General features: G+C 37.7%; 1 pseudogene; it reads right to left on the reverse strand.

Moving 5' to 3' along the window:
- Window positions 1-5,423: 5,423 nt before the first annotated feature.
- The window catches only part of LOC109113007, a 30,325-nt pseudogene continuing 14,369 nt past the window's right edge, over window positions 5,424-21,379 (reverse strand).

The raw sequence follows: 21,379 nt of genomic DNA on the forward strand, positions 1-21,379 counted from the left end.
CTCCACTCTTAGTCAAATAACGAGGGTTCAAAAGGAAGTAGGTATCCAACAGCCTGTGTAAATGCGCCCTGCAGTCCGTCCCGAGGGTTGTCTGCTTTGGAAATTGTCGAAACGGGTCTGTAGGCTCACTTTTAGGAGCCCTCCTCCCATCAGTATCACATGGAGAGCAGCCAGACACGCCTTACAGCATCAAACCAGAGAGACCTGGGAGTGCAACACCATCAGCCTGCACAATTACGCATTTAATAAATATGGCCAACAACCTCTAAGATGATAGTATAAGTTATAGAAGGTTAAGATAGACAAAATACAGTTTTGAGGCATGAACTTACAGTACATAGGCTATCTGTTTAGTTTAAGTTGATGTAATTCTTAATTAAAATAAAATGGTATTGATGGGATGTGGTATGATTTTTAAGCAATAAAAATCATTTGCGAGCTCATGCACAAAATTTAAAACATGAATGTTTTCTGTTAGTGTTATAACTTAGTTACAGTAACAGAATATCTTACAACACTGCCCAGTTTCCCCTATAAAACATTTTTGAGAACAAAAAGTGCTCATAAACTACACTTGTTTTTCATTTAAACAGCTGATGAAATTTCACAGAATATTAAGATTTTTATTTCAGCACCTGCCTCCCTTAGTAAAGTTAAATGTATGCAGAACCAATAATTTTACAATGGCATGTAGCTGCAGTAATAAAAATATTAAAGCTCAAGCTTTAGCCCTGGTTTTATTTACAGACAGTGGGAATGTCAACACTGGGTGCCGGATGAGCCGCCACAGAAAAAAAGCCCAATGGAACGTGTCCTGCAGGAAATCTCAAATTAAGAGAGCACTGTAGTTTGAGTCCACATGGATGCATCTAAACCAACCATGCAGTGAGGTCCCTCTCTCTCTCTCTCTCTGTTAATTGCGTGTTTGGCTGTGCTCTAAGGCATTTTGTTTAGAATCTTTGAATGCATAAATTACAGGCCACTTGCGTATCACAACCAATTTTGCACAAGCCACCTCGTGGTGGCATGATACATTGGCTCTGTGTTTAGAGAAGTAAACAACACCTAAGGCCTTAAAGTTAAAATTCATATTGCATTCAGTTTTCTTAAGCAGTTTATGAGGGATCAGGTTTGGGTAATTTGGTTATATATTTAATTTATGCAAAGACCATTCCTGTAGATGCCTTTTTGCTGGGCTGGGCGAAAGTTTGGGCATTGTTATAGGAAAACTTAAGCTATAATAAAAGAAGAGGGGAAAACATTTAAAAAATGAACTGAAGACATGTTTGCATTTCAGAAATACCCAGACCATATTTAGAGGCAGTAGTTTGTGGTGGTAAGAGAAGTGGTATGTTTTGAGCACATTGTTAAATCCATAATTTAAAAAGGCATAAGCAAAAAAGCTTAAGTCATTATGACCTGTATTGAAAATGTAGGGAGTGGCTTCATAATCTTTTTTTTTTTTTTTGTCCTAAAAAAACTTTCTCTTATTACTTAGAGCAGTGATTTACTGACATCAATCATTGTGTAGGTGTGGGTTTGACTCTTGTTCTTCAGACATTTTAATTGAGTTTAATAATATTGACTTTGCCCAGCGTGACCCCTCACACATGCACTCCCATGTTCAAGTGTTTCAAAACCATAATTTTGATGTTCAGTTACCTTTAGGGATCACTTGGTGCAGAGTGAGGCCCAATGACAAACAAGCTGAAATCCAAAGTAAATCAATTACAGTTATAAGTAAATACTTTTTTTTTTAGCTGATTCTAAATGAGGCAAATAAAAAATAATCCAAATAATTGGTGTCTGAATTGCCAAGGTCTTTGTCTAAATGTCACAAAAAGAACAGCCTCAAAATATTATTAAATCAGCATCTCTGTGCCCAGACAACAGCTTAACCTAATTGAAACATAATGACTGATTTGAGATTCTTGACATGGACATGAACTTTATGAAATGACTTTCAAAGAACTGACATTAAAGACTGGGTACAGCTAATTCAGATAGTTGCCTGTATTTGTTAAGCTAGCAGGCTGATGCTGTAATAACCACATTGATACACAGAATGTTATTATGTTATTACAGTACAGAATACCATTCAAAAGTTTGGGGCCACTAGGATTTTTTTTTAACAAATGAAAGTTGTGACATTTGCCAAGTATGGTAACACTTACTTGGAATTGGTGCTCTGGATTTAACCCATCCAAATGCACACACACATCAGTGAGAAGTGAACACACTGTGAACACACACCCAGAGCAGTGGGCAACTATATCCAGCGCCCGGGGAGCAACTGGGGGTTCAGTGCCTTGCTCAAGGGCACTTCAGCCATGGGTACTGAGGGTGGAAAAGAGCGCTGTTTATTCACTCCCCACCCACACCTACAACTCCTGCCACCACCGAGACTCGAACCTGGTACAAGTCCAACTCTCTAACCATTAGGCCAAAGCTGACCCAAGGATGAATAAGGATGTATAAAATTGATCTAAAGTGAAAGCAGCAAAGACATTGATATTGTTACGGAATATTGATATTTCCTGTTACTAAATGCTGTTCTTTTTACATTTCTATTTATAAGAGAATCCTTAAAAAAAATTATCATGTTTTCCACAATACAGCACAACTGTTTGTTAACATTGATAAGAAATTTTTTAATCAGCATACATCTGATAATGTGCCACTGAAAGACTAGAGTAATGGCTGCTGAAAATTCAGCTTTGCCTTCAAAGGAATAAACAACATTTTAAAATACTGAAAGTAATTTTTAATTGTAATATTTTACATTATTACTGTTTTTATTTTTTTAAGTTAAATGCAGCATTGATTAGTATAAGAAACATTCAAAAACATTACAAAATCTTACCAACCCCGAACTTTTGAACTATAGTGTATTAAGTGAAACGAATTACATAAAGCAGTAAGAGCTCCATATGTGCACCTGGACATGGTGACCTCAATATGAAAAACCCCCAACAAAAGGGTGAAGAGTGCAACAGTCATTATAGCAAGCAACAGACAAACCTATTCAATAAATAATAAAATAATTACTTCCCCGTATTTTAAATTTGCCCCACCCCTCACCCACACGAAAAGGCAAAGAGATTAAAAGTACAAGAGAATAACAGTTTTGTGTGTGTGTGAGTATTTGAGTAAATGTCAATGCTGAGCTGGTCAGCTAATTATGGGTGTCTTCAATGAGAGGAGGAGAGGGGGTCTTTTCTTTAAGTACTGCCCCTCACGGGGGGTCTCTGATTGGACTGCGTCCTGTAGAGGCAAAAGGAATGGAACAAGACCCTTTTGGGGGCCATCCGGTCGACTGGCTACTTACTGTTTGATGCACCATAGCTCTTTATCCTAATAAAAGACCAAAAATCTAATCTAGAGGGAATTTCATCTTTGTGGCACAAAACAGTCTGACTTCACAATACAGATTAGTGATTCATTAACTCACTCATACATGTGCACACATTCTGACTGCATTCTCTCACCACTCTCATTCACACACAAAACAAAAAAAAGTGTTTGGTAAAAAAAGTGGCCACATTAATGAAAACACAAATATAAAAAATGAATGAATGAAAATGTTCACCCATCCAATTCAATGTCCAGTATTCACCACGGGGGAAATACAATTTTATTTTTGTCTGGCCAGTCATCTTGTTCTCTGACTGCCTTTTTCACTGTTAGAATCATTCATCACTGGGAAAAATACTCGGTTTTCAGCATACATAAAAACTTGGTTTGCAACAGTTTCAATGGAATTCTTTTTTAATCCTATATAGCACACTGTACTTTAAGACTCAGATAAACAGATAACAGTGGGAATGTCCTAAAAAACAAGATTTTCTGGCATTGTACCCACATGCATGCTGAAAAGGTGCATACACAGGTAGTGAGATCTAATATGCAACACTTGTACCATTTATGTCATTTGTATCAGAGCGGAGAGAGGGAGAGAGAGAGCCTGAGAAGAGGGAGAGGAGAGAGAGAGAGAACAGGTGTCAAAAACCACTAAACCCCACTTGTAAATTTTGTATTGTGTTTAGTGTCTAAAATTAAAAGCACCTTAGACTTAAAAGGGATTGATACTCCACCCAAAAATGAAAATTTTTGTCATTAACACACTTACACCAATGTCGTTCCAAAACCCGTAAAAAAGCTCAGTTCGAACACAACCAGTAAGATATTTTGGATCGAAAACTGGAGGCCTGGGACTGCCAAATAAATAAAAACAGTGTCAAGGTCCATAAAAGGTATGAAAGTCATTCCATAAAAATACTCCATCTGCCATCAGGGACATGCAATCATCCGCGCCACAAGGATGCACTGTTTTCTTTCAAATCAAAGCTAAATACATGTAGAAACAGTGCATCCCTGTGGCGTGGATGATACAGAAGAGCAATAACGCAGCATATGGTGATATGGAGAGACACAGAGGAAGACCCCTGTTGAACAAAGGAATTGTTGAAATAAAGTCGTTATTTTTGTTTTCTTCACTTACAAAAAGTGTTCCCGTCCATACCATTTTATGGACCTTGACAATGTATTTACTTGGCACTCTATGGGACAGTCACAGGGCCACCTGGTTTTCATCCAAAATATCTTAAAATTTGTGTTCCGAAGACGAATGAGAAGCTTTTCACGGGTTTGGGAGCGGACATGGGCTATAAGTGATGTAATGACCACAACATTTCATTTTGGGGTGGAGTATCCCTTTAAGATTATGTCATGATTTTGGCTGTAACACTGAACAAGTGTTAAATAAGATTTAATGTTATAGAATAACCAAATAAAAAAGAAAAGAAAGAAATGAGTTTGCTTGAATATTGTTTACCATATTCCATAGGTAATCTGAAAAACATTTAAAAACAGATATATTAAAGCATTAATGGAATTTTTAGCTATATAAAATGTTGTGCATCATTAGGTTGTAAACACAAAATCACTATGTAAACAGAAGGGTTTACAGCAACAAAATGTAAAGCTTAAAACTTCACACTTCAAGTCTTCAAACCATCAACTAAAAATTAAATTAAAATATGAGGGGGGAAAAACAAGAAGTTTTTTACTGCTAAATACAAAAAATCATAAAGCTAGCTACACATTTAGGAGTTAAACGTGGTTTTTAAAAAAAACCTGTGCAAACCAAAGGAGGAGGAATGTTTGTTAATCTAACACTTAGTAGTTTCATTGCTAGAAGGCAGTGGATGAGCTGTAATCAGTGGCATGAGCCCATTGAATGGAGGCCTACACAGAAACTGGGGGAACACCCTGAGAATGGAGGAAAGCAAAAGAGGAGAAAGAAAAAGTTAAGGAGAAAGTTTAAAGTAAATTCAATCAAATCTGATCTTTTTGTTGTGAGGCATAAAACAAAAGCACAAAAATTAAAGTTATTTGTGTTCTGGTACTGTTAATTGTGTTTCTTACTGGTCAAAAAGCATGTATGGGACTGCAGAAATGTCCTCAGAAGAGTCCTTTATCTCCTCCGTCACAGGATCAAGGTCAATGTCATAGAAACAGGGTCGCGTAGGCAAGCCTGGCATGGTGCTCATCTGAAAAGAAAAAGGAAAAGAACTGTATGATAGCCAATAAATATTTTTGATGTGCAAAACATTTTTTGTGCACACAAAACATTACTGCACACAGTAATTGAGGCAGAAATTGAACTGAAGGTTTGTTGAATTAAGTTTAGGTACTTAAAAGGACTATAAACTGATACATAAACGAGTGTGTTTAAATTAGCCTGTGTGCTTTAGATTTACTTAGCTTCAAGATCATAAATTCAGTCTTCAAAGATGTTGCTAAACCTTGCTAAACATCTATTTTCTAGGCAAATCTTGTTACCTCCAAATTACTTCCGTGGGGATCTAAATCTCATTTACAAACAGAGGCGGTAATGCTTGGAGGCCACTAAAACTTGCAGTTTTTTAAAGAGACAATTGTGGTCTTTAGTAGCCCCCAGTTTTGCCATCATTTACAAACTGTTGCATCTATTACTATTGTGATAAAAAACATGAAGATGCCTAAATATTTGAATGTCTTTAGATATTAATTAAACATGGAAATGTTGACAGGTCAGTGTATATAAGCAATCAATATTCACTCAGTTTTAAAAAGTATGCAGACTTAGGATTGATTTATTGATTGAGGAAATTCTTCAAGGTCAATCAATTTTAATTCCCTAACAACAAAATCTATAGCCAGTGGTCAAACCAATTGATTATATAAAAGAAAAATGAACAACCTTAAAAATACCACAGATTAAAATCAAGTGACTGGCATACATGTGAGACCCAGGCAAAAGAAATGAATTATCTTAATTAAATTATCATTTAACAACAAAAAAAAGAGACAGAAAAAGAGACAGGAAATTTATCAAATGCAATTTCACCTTGCCCAGAGAATATAAAACTATAACCTTTCACAGAGGTCTCAATATAAAGATCCTGCCTTTTTCTCTTTGTAACGTTTGCCTTGCTGAGAATGTTGAAAGACATCATCCATACCCAACCTTTTATTGAGACCTCCGGGTCCACATCTTTTCTTAGAAAAAAACTTTATCACAGCAAGCAGAGCTTTAAATATTTTAAGGAAGGATTCCTCTCATGCATGAACAACCTAGGAGCTGTTTAATGTCTTATAGAGGAATAAATTAGAGTCCTTTGTAGAAAGTAAGGTGAAATCAGTTGACTTATCTGAACAGTTTTTCTTTTACATGTTTTTTGTAATAAAAAAGAAAGAAAAACAAGATGGCACAAACTGACGAAAAGGTATGATCCAGAGCATGACATCACCCTGTGGCTCAACTAATAGGTAAATCTCCAAAAAATGGATAATCAGTTCCATACGATCCAAAGAATTAAAACAGGACCTGGTTTGGGACTTAAGTCCAAATGATTCAAAATTTTGGGCATTTTCAGCAACTGTACAACTTTCTTTCCAATTAACTGCACTTTCTTCCAATTTGCTTAAGTACCAATATGGCACAGGGTCAAAAATACATAGCAATTTGAACTGTTGTTAAAAGCACATGAGACTGAACCTGATTGGTCAGGTTGAAGCGCCACGACCCTGCCCCTATCTCTGAGACAGATGCACACTGTCTCAGCAAATTCACTTAAAAGGTCATCCGCTTGGCTGTGTGGTGTTGAGATGTCTTCTGTGCTAAAAAAAAAAACATTACAAGGGATCCAGTTATTGAACAGGATACAAATCTGCACTCATAAAGTGAACCTTCGCAGTTTTTTTCCCTTCGGTTAAAGAGGTCACTTTGTTGCGTCATATGAGCATTGCTATGCAAAAACTGAAACATCTAGTTGCTATTTTAAATTAAGCCAAGAACATTTCCACAATTATTTCCATACACAATACCCATTATGTAGTCAATGTACAAGAACAAATGGCAACTTAATTCATTGAATACACTTGGTTCAAATGGGCCATGTTTTCCTCACCGCAGACCATTGTGTCTGTTTATACTTTCTACTGAACATGCTCTTTGCAGCAGTCTGCTATTGACGTGTGCTCATGGTCAGCGTGGTGGTCAGGTTTGCCACAACACCATAAGCCTTCCAGCAGTATCATCAGGAAATCATTGTACGGCTTACACCAGGACACGGATTTGGGCAATAAATTGCCTGAGCTAAATGGAAGCTAATAACCACTGAGTCCCATTGTTCTCTGGCTGGACTACCCTCCCTTGCATATCTGGTGCCATGACATCAGTTTACTTCCCCTCCTGTAGCCCCCCATGAGTGCTTTGTCCCTCAGGGTCTCCACTGAAAGTAAACAGGCTTAATAACACACACCTGTCGTGTAGCCTGAGCCCCACAGTTAACTCATGACCTATGACTGAAAGCCAGAGAGAAACATTGTGTTTATAAAATTATGCAATCTTTTTATATCTGTAAAAATGGGACTTAAAACACTAATGTTTAAACAAGGACTGGAGAAACTGTTTGCTAATAAATTTTGAGCTTTGCCATCATATAATAAATTACAGGTAACACTTTAGTATAGTGACCAATTCTCACTATGAACTATTTGCTTATTAGCATGCCTATTCTTGCACATATTGGCTGTGTTATTAGTACTTATAAAGCACATATTGTACAATGACTTTATTCTACATTCCTAATCCTCCCCAAAACCTAAACTTTACAAATAGCTTACTAACTATTAATAAGCAGCAAATTAGGGGGTTTATTGAGGCAAAATCGGAGTTAATGGTTGTAATAGCGAACAATTGGACCTTGTAAAAGATATTAAAATAAAAAACATTAAACATTATTTAAAATTATTTGTAATACTTCACAAATTACAATTACTGGTTACCACATTCAGTTTTACTGTCACCTTGGCCAAATGCATGCGAGAGGTTTCCTTTCAAGAGGCTTCTTCACAAAAGCAATTTAAAATCTTAACCGACCCTGAACATTTAACAAGTATTTATTCAAGTAGTTCAAAAATAAAAAGTAATTATCATAATTATTAATCTCATTCAGACGTTCTTGCATGGTAAATGATTATCCACAAATGTTCAGTTGCTCTTTTTTTCTTAAACACAACAGGATCCATTTGGTTTCTTACGTAACCTTTTTTAATGGGCCATGGAATTAAATTTTCCCTCTACCTGTTCCCCCCCCTTTTTATTTTATTTTGCCAAAAAAACGTCAGTAAAAAAAAACTGCCATGTGTTGTTTAATTGTAGAGTAACTTTCCATTTCAGTGACCTCTGGCAATGGTAAAGTCTGTCAGTGTATATGCACCTTGAGTTTTAAGCCCTAACTCCTTAACATCTGACTGTATTTACAATCAAGCAAGCGAAAAGAATAAACCAGGTAGATTTAAGGAAAGAAATAAGGAAAAATAAAGGAAAACCAGAAGAGCTGTTATAGAGAAGAAGAGATTACACTGAAGTTCAAAGCACTGGCAGTAAATTCTGAGTCGGCTGAAGGTGAGAGGTCATGAGCGTGGCCGTGTGTCCCCGCAGCAGGCCCATGAGAGATGAAGGGGACAGAGCGTGTGGTTCAGACCGGATGGGCGGGGTCACAGTCACCCCCATCTCCCAGCATGCCACACACACCGGACACCTCACCCCGACCCCTGAACCCCACACTGCAGCCAGGACCTCACTCTCACCCCAGAAATGAGCTTCCTTACCTAAGCCTCAACCAGCCAACAAAACACACAAGCAGAAAGACCAAAAATACGGCTCGATCAAACTGGGGCACCAAATCCAGTTGGTCAGGATGCTCAAACAAAGCAATATATGAAAAACACCACACAATAATGATCAAATCAAAATAATCACATTTAACCTTTTTTAACCAGTCAAACCAACAGATTAAACTTTGACATTCATCTCCATGCATGTTTTATAAATGTATTTAATTGATAGCTTTAAAATGTTACAAACAGAACAGGAGAATAAAGATGTCTTGTTTATCTATCACTATGTGGGAAAGTCTGATTGGAATGGATGTTCCTAAGGTGAACCAGCTGGGTTTAAGGAAGAAAGAAAGAGAGGAAAACATTGGGAACAAATCCAGGGACGGAGTATCTAATGAAAACCAAAAATATGCATTACACACCACAACACACACACAGACACACACACCGAGAAAAGCATGGTCCGTCATTCAAAAGGTTGACCTGCTCTTGCTCAAAAAACCCCCACACATGCTCTAAGCTCTGTTTTCACGCAGGGCTTAATCAAACTGTCTCCACAGATTTCATCATTGAATCCAAACTGAGAAATCCAATAGACGGCTCATTAAATGAAAACTACCTTGACCAAACATTTTATATCTGCCTTAGGCCAGGCAAATATTGGCTTTTAAAGAGTAAAAACATGACAAGGCAGGGGAATTTGGCATGAGTGCCTGGTTTTTAAAAGCCCTAACAAGGTCACAGATCACAGTTCAACCGTAATCCGGATCCTATCGCGTACTGAAACATTCACCTCCAAGCAAAGGAAGTAATAAACAGCAAAGGTTAATATGAAGACGTAGTCGGATGGCCATCAAATATGTGAAAGCCATCAATAATATACAGGAAGGAAATTGTGGATGTAGATAGAAAGGAAAGAATGTTAATAAGATGAGCTTACATCAGATTTGAGGATAATCACTTACAGTTCCAACTAAGGGTAGATTAAACCCTGCCCCGATGCTGGCACGAATGTCTCTGATTGGCAGGATAAAACCGGTGGGAACACCTTTTTTCTCAGGCATATATTGAGAGAGCGACAGGTGGGTCTTGGCATGCAGATGGGAAGAGAACTAAAACTTGTGAGAGATTTACAGTCAGCTTAATATCCACAAAGAGGACATGCACACATGGCTCTGGGCTCTTCGGACATTCGTTAAGTGTTATGTTGGGAGCTACAGTGTTCACAGAATTCAATTCAAACACATTGGGCCAGCATATTTTCTACAACATCAAACATTAGAAGATGGTGAAAATGAAACATAACACTGGTGAACAAATACAAGCATTAAAATTCATCAACAGCTGTAAGATAGAGTTGGCAGATTTCAATGAAATCAGTTCAGATTACCGGTTTAATGAATCCATTCAAAAAACTATCTTATTTTTATATAAAGAGATAGGATTTTTTAATGTTGTATTGCTGCATGTAAATTAAAATAAGCAATAATAATTGATATTAAAAAGGTTTAAATATTGATATAACATTTAAGATTAAAATAAAGAAAGAAAGCTCAAATATCAAAATTGTACATGAATTTGTTAAGTTCAGTTGCAATGTACAGCCATTCTCACCTGTTGATGTAGTAGTCTATCTTAGCTTGAGCTCAGGTGAAAGCTCAATATCATCAGCACCATAAAACCTTCTGTGCAATAGTCCGAAATTTTTCTCTACAATAGAATCCTATTAAAAAAACAAACACACAGGGCTTACTTAACAGGTTCCAGAGAGTAAAAGATATATGGAAAAAGAAAAAAAGTCATTTCATATTCAAACAATTTACTTTTTTTTTTTTTTAAGCAATAAAACTTTAGTTTCTGCCTATCTGTAGATGCTTGGGATAGGCAAGGGTCCAGACCTCTAATATGATTAATAGAGGGGGGGGGGAGGGCTGTAGCCAGGCAAGGAGCCAAGAAGCAGAGATTACCACACCTTTCATAGCATCACTTAATCAAAGTTCACAACCTCTAAGCTCACTAAGGTTAATTCAAACCAGCAGATGGCCTTAAGGACCCCACACCAAACCCCCACCTCACCCTGACATCTACACACTAGGAGGCTCAAACTTAGCTCATTGTACAAGCTACGAATCATGTTTAAACAATCCAATGGCCTTGTTCGTAGTATGGATTCCTGTTTCCCTACGCTCAATGTTTTGTTTTTATAATGTTTAAAGTATTTTTTTTTCCACAACTCATTGACTCACCTGGTGATTGTACAGGAACTGGAAATGGTTCTTTCCAGAATTGCAACTTTCTTCAAAGCATGGGCCCAGAGCTCCACAGGAGGCACCGTACACCTGGACCAATTGATGACACGGCACAGGCGCTGAAGCCAGCCAAGAAAGCCTCTGCGATGCGGACACCAGGTCGATCTCTGCTTGAGGTCAGTCCTTCACAGAAAGAGAAATGTCACAGTGCAAACACAATACTTTGGCTAAATACGGTCATTAATCAAAAAGTGGAGAAAATAACCTTCCAGACATACTGGAAAGACACACTTACAAATAAGCTCAATTTGGACACCATCTGTTGCCGTTTTTGATCACACACTCTCTCTCACACACAAACTCTTGTTACTCTGGTTTAAATCAACCATTGCTATTTATAAATATTTATACATTGTTTAATGAGCCACAATTTCAAACATCATGTTTTGGGAAGAAAATGCATGCTGGAGGAATGAGTTTTCAGATAGACCTATTCTTACTTTGACAGACATTCAGAGCAACAATCCACAGGGACTCCAAAGAGAATGAGTGATCTTGAATCTGCTTCTTAAGGTTTACTGCAGCCATCTGCAACCAGCTGCAAATTCTGACAGAAAAAAGTAAACATTTCATTTAATCAAGATTTTATATAAAAACATTTGAGAAAAATTAACCAGACAAAAAAAAATTGAAAGCTTTAAAATCTAATAAAAAAAAGTTGAATCTGAATGGTTAATCGGAAACTTCTTGCTCTTTTTATCCTACATTGTGCACATTGTCACCATGGAGCAGAACCAGTCTCAGAGAATAATAGCTATCCTAAAGCTCAGGGATGACATGTTTTGGTGATCTTCGGTCTCTTATTACAGAACCGCACAAGTAGCTTAAGCCATTCTGAGTTATTTTCTTAGCTGGGCGTTGCTTTTGAAGAGACTGATGCGAAAATGCCCAGGTGCTGAGTATTTCTTAGACAACAAGATCCATTATGGCCTCAGTGTATTTAGCTTCAACCAACCCAGATTGATACCCTGTTCACTAAAAATATTACACAAACCACATTAGGGAGGAAGAAGGGAAACTGGAGGGGGTGGAGAATGGAGACGATGTGTTCTGGGCCTTTGCTGAGTGTGCATGTGGGGCAGACACTCATCAATTTTCCCTACCTCCTTCCCAACCCTCTTTATTTGATCCTGTCTTGGGGTAGCAACATCGCCTCTCTATTGTTGGATAGAGAGAAAAGGTAGAAAAATAAAAAAAAAATATTTCGCTCTACAAAATATGGTCATTTGAAGTAAGACATTGCTTACCTCATTGATATATTCGTTAGGCAGAGTGGTACACCAGCTGTACAACCTTAAAAAATACAGTATATGCAGAAAGTTGTAAATACATGAAATGTACTTTAATGCCAGTCAGGCATATAAAGAGATTATGTGAATATCATGCACAGCAGCACACACACTTACAATTTGGTAGCCCTACCATGCATCTTCAGAGCCCGAACAGTTAGCTACCAGCACCAAAACATCAGGTGTGAGCCCAGACGTCCGACACTTAATGTTGAAGAACCTTCTCCCATGCCAATGTCAGCACAAAAGCCAGCCTCTGTCAATGACGCAGGGAAGGAGAAGGAAGTTAAATAAATTGTTAAGAGCTTTTGCAAATAAGATTTTGATATAAAAAGCTGGGATAAGAGTACGTCACTTACACATGCTTTCTCACACTGTATGAATAAAAGCAAACCACCAGTATGTACACGATAATCAAATTGTCCCCGCATTCCAGGCGTGAAGTTATTCACATTTCATTCAAAATTAGGATATAATCACAACCATTTTAAGAGTGAGCATGTACATCTCCCTAATGGTGTTACTGCTGTTCATGAATGAGTGATCACTGGAACATTTCACTGTTCCAAGTAGCTGACAGTGGTTACAAACATGATCACCTCAATGGTTTTGTTAAGATGTTTTCAACCAGGTTTCCTTTCTCCTTGAAGTTTCAGTTGTTTTGTGATGGAGATCATTAACTGTTTGTGTTTGAACTAGTCGTATTAAAATGTTATGTGTCACTGAACAGTAAGCAAGGGTTGAGTTTTCCATGTAGCCAATTTTTCCCAGAACCCGGCAAGCTTCTGTGCTACTTCCCGGCTTTTGGAGAAGGAGAATGGAAGGTAATGTTATTCTTATTCTTTCACCAGGAGGTCTGGGCATATTTTCTGAGGCTCTACATGTTTGTTGTGTGTTGTGTGTGGTGGGGGGTGGGGGGTGGTCTGGCCTTTGGTTTGGACGGAAGGTAAGCTTCTGAAGGTAAGCCTTTTGTTCTGTCTCACATTGCATCAGGTCTTGGTCATTACAGTTAACTTATGTTAATTCACTACCATATGATGGAAAGATTTAAAGCCGTTTTCAAAACAGAATTTAAGAATCTTCTCATGCTTTTGTAATCCGATGTATGCCTTAGGGTGTCACAGCCAATGCGTAGCTCTAAGGAGACTAAGGAGACTGGATTAAGTTTAGGAAGGAAGTGAGAAAGTGCAGCGAATCGCTGGAGAGTTGAGAGGATGTTTAGCACAGTATGAATTAGTCAATAAGAAGAAATGAGGGAAGGAAGGAATTGGTTTTGGAAGGAAGACATTTGCATGTACAGGAGGAAAGAAAGTTTATGTTTAGTAAGGAAGAGAGAGAAAAGCAAGGGCAGATCGAATAGACAGGACTGAGGAAATGACTGAGGATGGACTGTTTTTAGAGAAAGCGGAGAGGCCACTAGAAGCGAAAGCACCCAAGGCAGAGGCTGCAGAGGAAGGAAAGAAGAGAAGGAAGGAAGGGGAAAGAGGAAAGTGAGAGGTGAGTGAAGTAATGTGTGGCCAAGTATGGTAGACCCAGTACTAAGAATTTGTGCTCTGCATTTAACCCGTCCAAAGTGCACACACACACAAGGGAGCAGTTGGGGGGTTTGGTGACCTTGCTCAAGGGTGCTCACTTCCTCAGTCGTGTGGTATTAAAGGGTGGAAGAGAGGACCCACTGTACATTCTACTCCACCCACCCGGCCATTCCTGCGGGACCCAGGGACTCAAACCCCACAACCTTTGGGTTACAAGTCCAACTGCTCTAGCCATTAGGCCAAGACTGCCCCGGAGAGTAGAAAGGAAAGTAAGAGAAAGGCAAGTAATAAGGAAAAGAGTGCTCTAGAAAGGAATAAAATACGAAAACAACGTTTAATAGGGAAAGTTTTTAATACAGGAAGTAAAAAACATAGCCTGCTGATGCAGTTATTTCACTTATGCATGTGTGTGAAACAGGCCAAAAACCACAGAATCAGAGTGTTATCCTGGAGGCAGTACTCATGACCTTGAGACGACCAGGTGCTGTAATAAACTGCACCACCCGTATATGAGACTCCCTCTAAACGAGTGTACATCACCAGGCCTTGTGTCACCCACACACCAGTCAGGTACAGATTTACAAAGGGAATGTGAGGTGGGGAGTATGTTATTACCCTTCGGGAAATTTTTATCAGTCAGGTTTGTGTGCATGATTTTTGTTTGAGTAGCAAAAGAAAATACCCTGCTGCTCGGTTTTCCTGAGTACTGTGGTGGTTCGTGAAGTGGATCTGTGGTGTATACAGGATAGCCCGGCCTCCCTCTCACCCACAGAAAAAACACACATAAACACATCCTTGGCATCGGGAAAAGATAAAAATGTCGCCCTCCCATTGTTTTTTGAAAAAGCAGCAATCCCGATCTGTGTTAGTTGAGGCTGATCTCCAATTTAAATATGGACTTCCTAAATTCAAAAAAAACCCCCTTGCTTGCTTCACGTGCGATAAAACAAAAAATTTCCCTTTTTTTCTGTGCTCCAAAGGCCTTAGTAAAGTTTCTAGGGCGTACATTTGAGGGGAAAAAAAAAAACCTACTACTTTTAAAAATAAATAAAAATACAATTGAAAAGGGATCTCTTCTTGTAAAAAAAAAAAAAAAATAAAAAAAAAAAAAAAAAAAAAAAAAGCCCCTCTTTTGGAAAAGACCCCCCTTCCTTTATCAAAACTTTTTCTTGACACTATTTACACACTGGCAAAACTCACCCTAAAAAAAAAGTAACAAATTTAGGGGAAATCGACACAGCTTTGCCGGGTTTGGTAGGCGTTTTTCTTTGGGGTTTACCTTTCGTTTTCCCTTTAAAAATGAGGGGGTGAAGCTTCCTGTTCTTAGGTGGACCCAGGGCCTCCCCCTTTCCCCAGCTTTTTTAGTTCTGGGATTTTGCTGACCGGGAGGGAAGAAAAAAAAAAAGGATAAGAGGAGCAAGGAATGAGTAAAAATGGGAGGGGAAGTGTAAGTAAAGGAAGGTGGCAAGTAGTGGTGTGTGTTTTTTGAAGGCACGTATGGTTAGTTGGGTTCACTGTAAAAAAATAAAAAACAAAAAAAAAAAAAAAACTAGGGGGGGGTTTTTTAAGATAAAAATTTTGGGTTTTGAGAAAAACCCACACCTTGAGAATATCTTCCCCTTGGATTCCAAAAGTCGTCGCAAAAATATGAAAAGAGGTCAATTAAGCATTTAAAGGTTTTACATTTTAAAAACCAAAAGCTATAAAGGTTAAATTAACCACCTTTCCCCCCCCGAGTTTAGCAAAATGCATTTTCATACCACAGGAAATTTAGCCATTAGTATAACATTAAACGATTAGATTTGTCTGAAAATTACCCCAATGCAAGTTGCTACTGAAGCAAAAAGGCACCATTTAAAAAATATTCTTTTCATTTTCAATGAAAATTTCACACTAAACCCCTAAAATCATGTATTTAAATTTAAATTTAAGTTTTTTGATTTGTTGTTTTTGAAAAACAGGATTTTCATTGGGTAAAAAAGTTTATAGACAATTAATTTTAAAAAACTAATTTCTAGAACAAGATTATTTAAACGACATTTCAAAAAGCACATTTTTTGGGTTTTAACCTTCAGATTCTGTGGGGGGGGGGGGGGGGGGGGGGTAAAATTTCTTTGGAACAGGAGCTTGTTGTTGTTTTAACTTTAAAACCCCCAACCTAGCCTTTTTTCTCTGGTCAATGAATGTGTTTGACTATAAAAAAAGCTGGGTGCGACGAAAATTTTTTGTTTTGTTTGGGGGGATATACGAGTGGGCACCACAAAAATACCCTCTTCTCCAAATAGTTTAAAAGCCCAAATTTCGCCAAACAGAGGGTTTTTTTGGGCGTGTTGCGAAAGGTCCAGCAGCACAAAACCGGGTGCCCGACTGACAAGACAAAAATATCAGTAAAACCTTGGGTCACCCTGCATTTCAAAATACCACATTACGGGGCCCAAGATTACCTGAAAATTCTGTGAAATTTTTTAAATTTAAAAGTGGGGCTAATAAAACAAGATGTAGGGTTTAGTAGTCAATCCAAAAGATTTTGGTAACCTATAGGTTAAGATTTATAGTAGCACCCTTGTATATTCAACAACAAAAATTTAAAAGGGTTGGAAAGTCGTTTCAACACAAAACCGTGAATTAAAGCCTTTTGAAAAAAAGGGGTTTAACGGAGACCCTGAGGCCCTTTTTAACTTCCCCCAACATGAAAAATGACCTAGCACTTTAAGGGCGGAAGGGGAGGTGGGAAAATGGAAAAAGGGAGAAACTCAAAACAAAGAATGGAGTGATGTTGAGTCAGTTAAATTCAGGAAAGGCTGCTAACCTTGTAAAAAAAAAAAAAAAAGAAAAAAAAAGTGCTCCATCAGTTGGAACAGACCATCTCGTTCCTTTATTTAGTCTGAACTTTTATCATTGCATCGGCCATCATCCTACTTTTACTGCCTTATACAGGTGCTGATATAACTAAATAGTCGACTTAAGCATCACCTTTAAGACTCAAAGTCCCAAAAAAAAATCTAAAGGTTGTAGTGAAGTGAACCAAGCTCATTTTGAGAGATTGACCATAGTTAGCTACACAAGACTGCACGAGTTTATTTGAGTGCTTTTATCTGAACTCAAACAGATTAGTTTATCGTTATTCTTGGTATTTAGTTGTCTGCGTTAAGAAATTCTACATTCTTTTATAATCACTATTTTTTTCTAATTTTATGCTGTTGGATCAAATAAATGAAGTAAGTTTATCATTTACTTGCGATCTAAGAGGCCTTTTAAGAAGCATCATATTAAAGTGATGTGAGAGTGTGTCATAAATTACTTACAGTACCCTCTGATTTTTGACAACAATGCAGCTCATTATGTGCTCCTAAATATGTTTCACAGGTTTAAAATTTCAGACCAAAATCAATCAGTTCCGTGAAGGTCATTTTACAGTGCATCACAATTTGCTCATCAATGTGGACATATCTGGCAGCCCAGTGTCACCAAAAGCCAATATGAAGCGCCCGAGTGGCATGGTCCTTTAGTGCGTGACTGCGAATTAGAAGATAGTGCACATGGTTTTCCAGTGAACTGTCCTCATAAAAGTGTGTACCAAAAATAAAAACTATAATATATTTTTTTTAATGTGACATAGAAAGATTTGGATCCTTTTGCCCTATGAAATAAATAAAAAAAAATCTAAGCCGAGACAAAAATCAACCTGTGCGGGGGGGGGAACAGAAAGAATTGGGGGTGTCGTGGTTGGGGTAGGCGATGACCATATCCACATGCAAAAGCTTTAGATAACGGCTGGTAATACACTAGGGACAAAACCACCACAAGCAGAATATTGTGCCCTGCGGCCGGCACCATACCAGATCAAGAGCACCAAAGTGTGGCAACCAGGTACTTATGCTTTATTTAACAGGCAAAATTCCTTCAACTTATGCTTTGATGCTTTGTCCCTGATTATCTAGTTATTGACTCAATATGACATCCAATTTTTTTCTTTAACGAGTACATGAGCTACAAATTGATTTGTTTATTACTATATTTATAATACCTTTATTTATAGTAGTTCTTCTAATAGTGTCTTCCACAACAAGTGCGAAGCACGGTGAGATGCCTCATATTATTTTGGGTCAATACACTCTTTTAAAAAGGCTTTTTGATGCTAACCAAGGGTACATTTAGTCTGAGCACCCATACAGTCCAAACAGCGTACATATTGTGAAATATAAAATACCAGTTTTGTATACTTACCATGTTTGCTAAAATTTTATGTTATTACTGTGGATGACAAAGCTGACTATGACACCATTTAGAGTACTATTTGTATTAATTAAAAAAAAACAGATTTTATTTGAAAAAGCGTAAACTTCACCTGCACTTACTGCTAAAAGTCTTTACTGTTCCTTTTGCAAGAAATGTAATGCATCATCCCTGGAACTAGCAAATAGTCCCTCAAATTGTCTTAAAAAGAACACTACTGAGCCCAAGTTTTTGAACATAAGATTATATGATCAACATATATACAGTTGACTTATTTAGATCTATTCGTACCTTTGTCGCATGGCACTGAACAAGTGGTGTTACTTATGCCAAGCAAATTCTAAATATGAGCATTATTTGTTCATATATAAAAATTGTTGATATTGAAGATGAACCCTACCCATGAAAGAGAATACTCTTCACAATTTTGATAGAAGTGAAAAAATTATTTAGGTCATGTCTAAAAGGAAGGTTGTTACGATCCTTTTACTTCTGGGTACAATTTTTGTCCCCCTGAATTGCAGCTAACGGCAAACACACACACACTGAAGAAATATTTTCTCCTAACACTCTTGACAAAATCCCACATCTTTAGTCTATATTCAAAGGAGTTTGCTATCTTCTTGTTCAGACATTCACACACTTCCTCAGCTCACTCTTTTACACACATACTCACATACATCCCAATCCCATCAGGGACATTATAGCATAATACAGAAACAGAATGCAGTATTCCCACAACCCTTTGCTGCCTTGTTGGTTCTGATACAATTCCTCCTCCCACAGAAACAGGAAACCAGGCAGGAAAGGTTTCCTAAATCAATTCTGTGGCCCTCTCCTACAAACATGCAACTTCTATGCATCTCATACACCCAAAATGCATACGCCTGTACACACACAAACATCCAAACACTAGTCATTAGCATGTTTTAAAGTCAGAGATGAAAGGCATTCCAACAATCAGGCTTTTCACCACTGTCAAATTCTCATTTCCAGTTTTCTCATGGTGTTCAGGGTGTGACAGTGAAAGACAGAGACACACTCCCACTGAGCCAGAACCAAAACCAGATGTGCATGTGTTACTGTATGAGTGTGTGTGTTTTCGGTGTCATGCCTCGAATATCCTATCACTTCACCAACGCTGAGACTATCAAGTTTGGGAGTTTCCATCAAGATAGGACAGTTATGTTTGCATGTGTGGGAGACAGAATAAGAAAAATAGCACACAAGCGAACAACAGTGTAAAAAAGATACTGAGTGTTTGGGGTACAGGAAAGGAAGGGGTCTCACCTCCAGTGTCTGCATCAGTGTGGGTTTGATAGCATCTTTCATGAGGACTGCAAAGCCCGGTTACACCCTGAGAAAAGAACAAAAGAAATGTCCAAATATTTTTTATAGCAGTTGTTTAATGTTTCTATGATAGGGCTGTGTACATTCATGAAATTTTGGCTGGTGATTTGTGATAAATATCCTGTTTTCTTCACATTGCTTACAGTGTAAGTTTAATACACATCATTTACATTTAACTTTATATATTTATATATAGAATTATATATTGCATAGGGTTAAAATTACGTGAATGAAAACACTATATATTCACAATATTTAAAATATTTCACAGTCAATTCACAGTGCTGTTTTTTGAAATCCATGAATATTATGATTATATTTTTAATTTTACTTACTAATCATTGTTTATATACACACACACAGTAAGATTTTTTAAATGTTTTTTGAAATAAGTCTCTTAAGCTCACACACTGATCAAAAAATACAGTAAAAATGTTAATATAATTAAACATTACAGTTTCAAGTAATTGTTTTCTATTTCAACATTTCAAAATGCAATTTATTCCTTTGATGGCCAAGTTGATTTTTAAGCAGTGATTGCTCAATTTGAGCTGAAAACAGTGTTTCTTGATTTTTTTGTTTTTTTGTTTTTTTTTTAACAAAAATGCATTTTTTCTAGTTCTTTGATGAATAGAAATTTCAAAGGAACAGCATTAACTTCTGTGATTTTGATCAATTTATGGGTAGTTAACCGTGCTCTCTCTCTCTCTCTCGCTCTCTCAGCTTTCACAGGCACCCACACCAGTCATCTCATGATCGGCTGGCCGTTTCTGCTGCTGCCCACAACCATGCGTCCCATCCTGGCCCGCATATCACCAAGTCCTCTTAGAGTCACGATAGCCATGATCTCACTGGCCACCCCGCAATATCAAACTGGGTCTGTAAGAACGAGAGGGGATAGATCAAATATTGACCAGCACACAAAACACATCACAGTAAAGATTTAGGCAATTTTTAGTCAAAAATTAAGTCATCATGATAAAGAAGTGGAGGGGAGAGATTTGTCAGAAAGACACACACAACCGCAACTCTGCCAAGTCTGGTTCTTTTTATCACATACAGTAAACTGCTACACATGTGTCTAAGACAACCCCAGCTGGAGTAAAAAACGACGTGTCCTGGTTTAACTCTCAGCTAATAAATACTCCCCAATAAAACAGCTGGGAGTGGTGGCCAGATGCCCTATCAGCAGAGATTGGGCTGCTTAATACACACCACTTGTGTCATTATTATTTTCCATTTAACTGCATTTACAGCACCCTAATGCTGAGATGATCTACCAAGTCAAGGTTTGCAACGCCTGAAGTAACATGCTTAAGTGCTTTTTCAACATTTCAAACACACACACACACGCACACACTTACTGTCTTTCCAAAATGCACATACTGTATATATATACTGTATGTTACTCAAGAACAAAGTACTAGGCTGTAATGGACACATTTCAGTGGTTTTGGTAAAGTGGGAGGGAGATTAACCATAAGCACAT

The sequence above is a fragment of the Cyprinus carpio genome, chromosome A20 (genome assembly GCF_018340385.1).
Source record: "Cyprinus carpio isolate SPL01 chromosome A20, ASM1834038v1, whole genome shotgun sequence".
Classification (NCBI taxonomy): domain Eukaryota; kingdom Metazoa; phylum Chordata; class Actinopteri; order Cypriniformes; family Cyprinidae; genus Cyprinus; species Cyprinus carpio.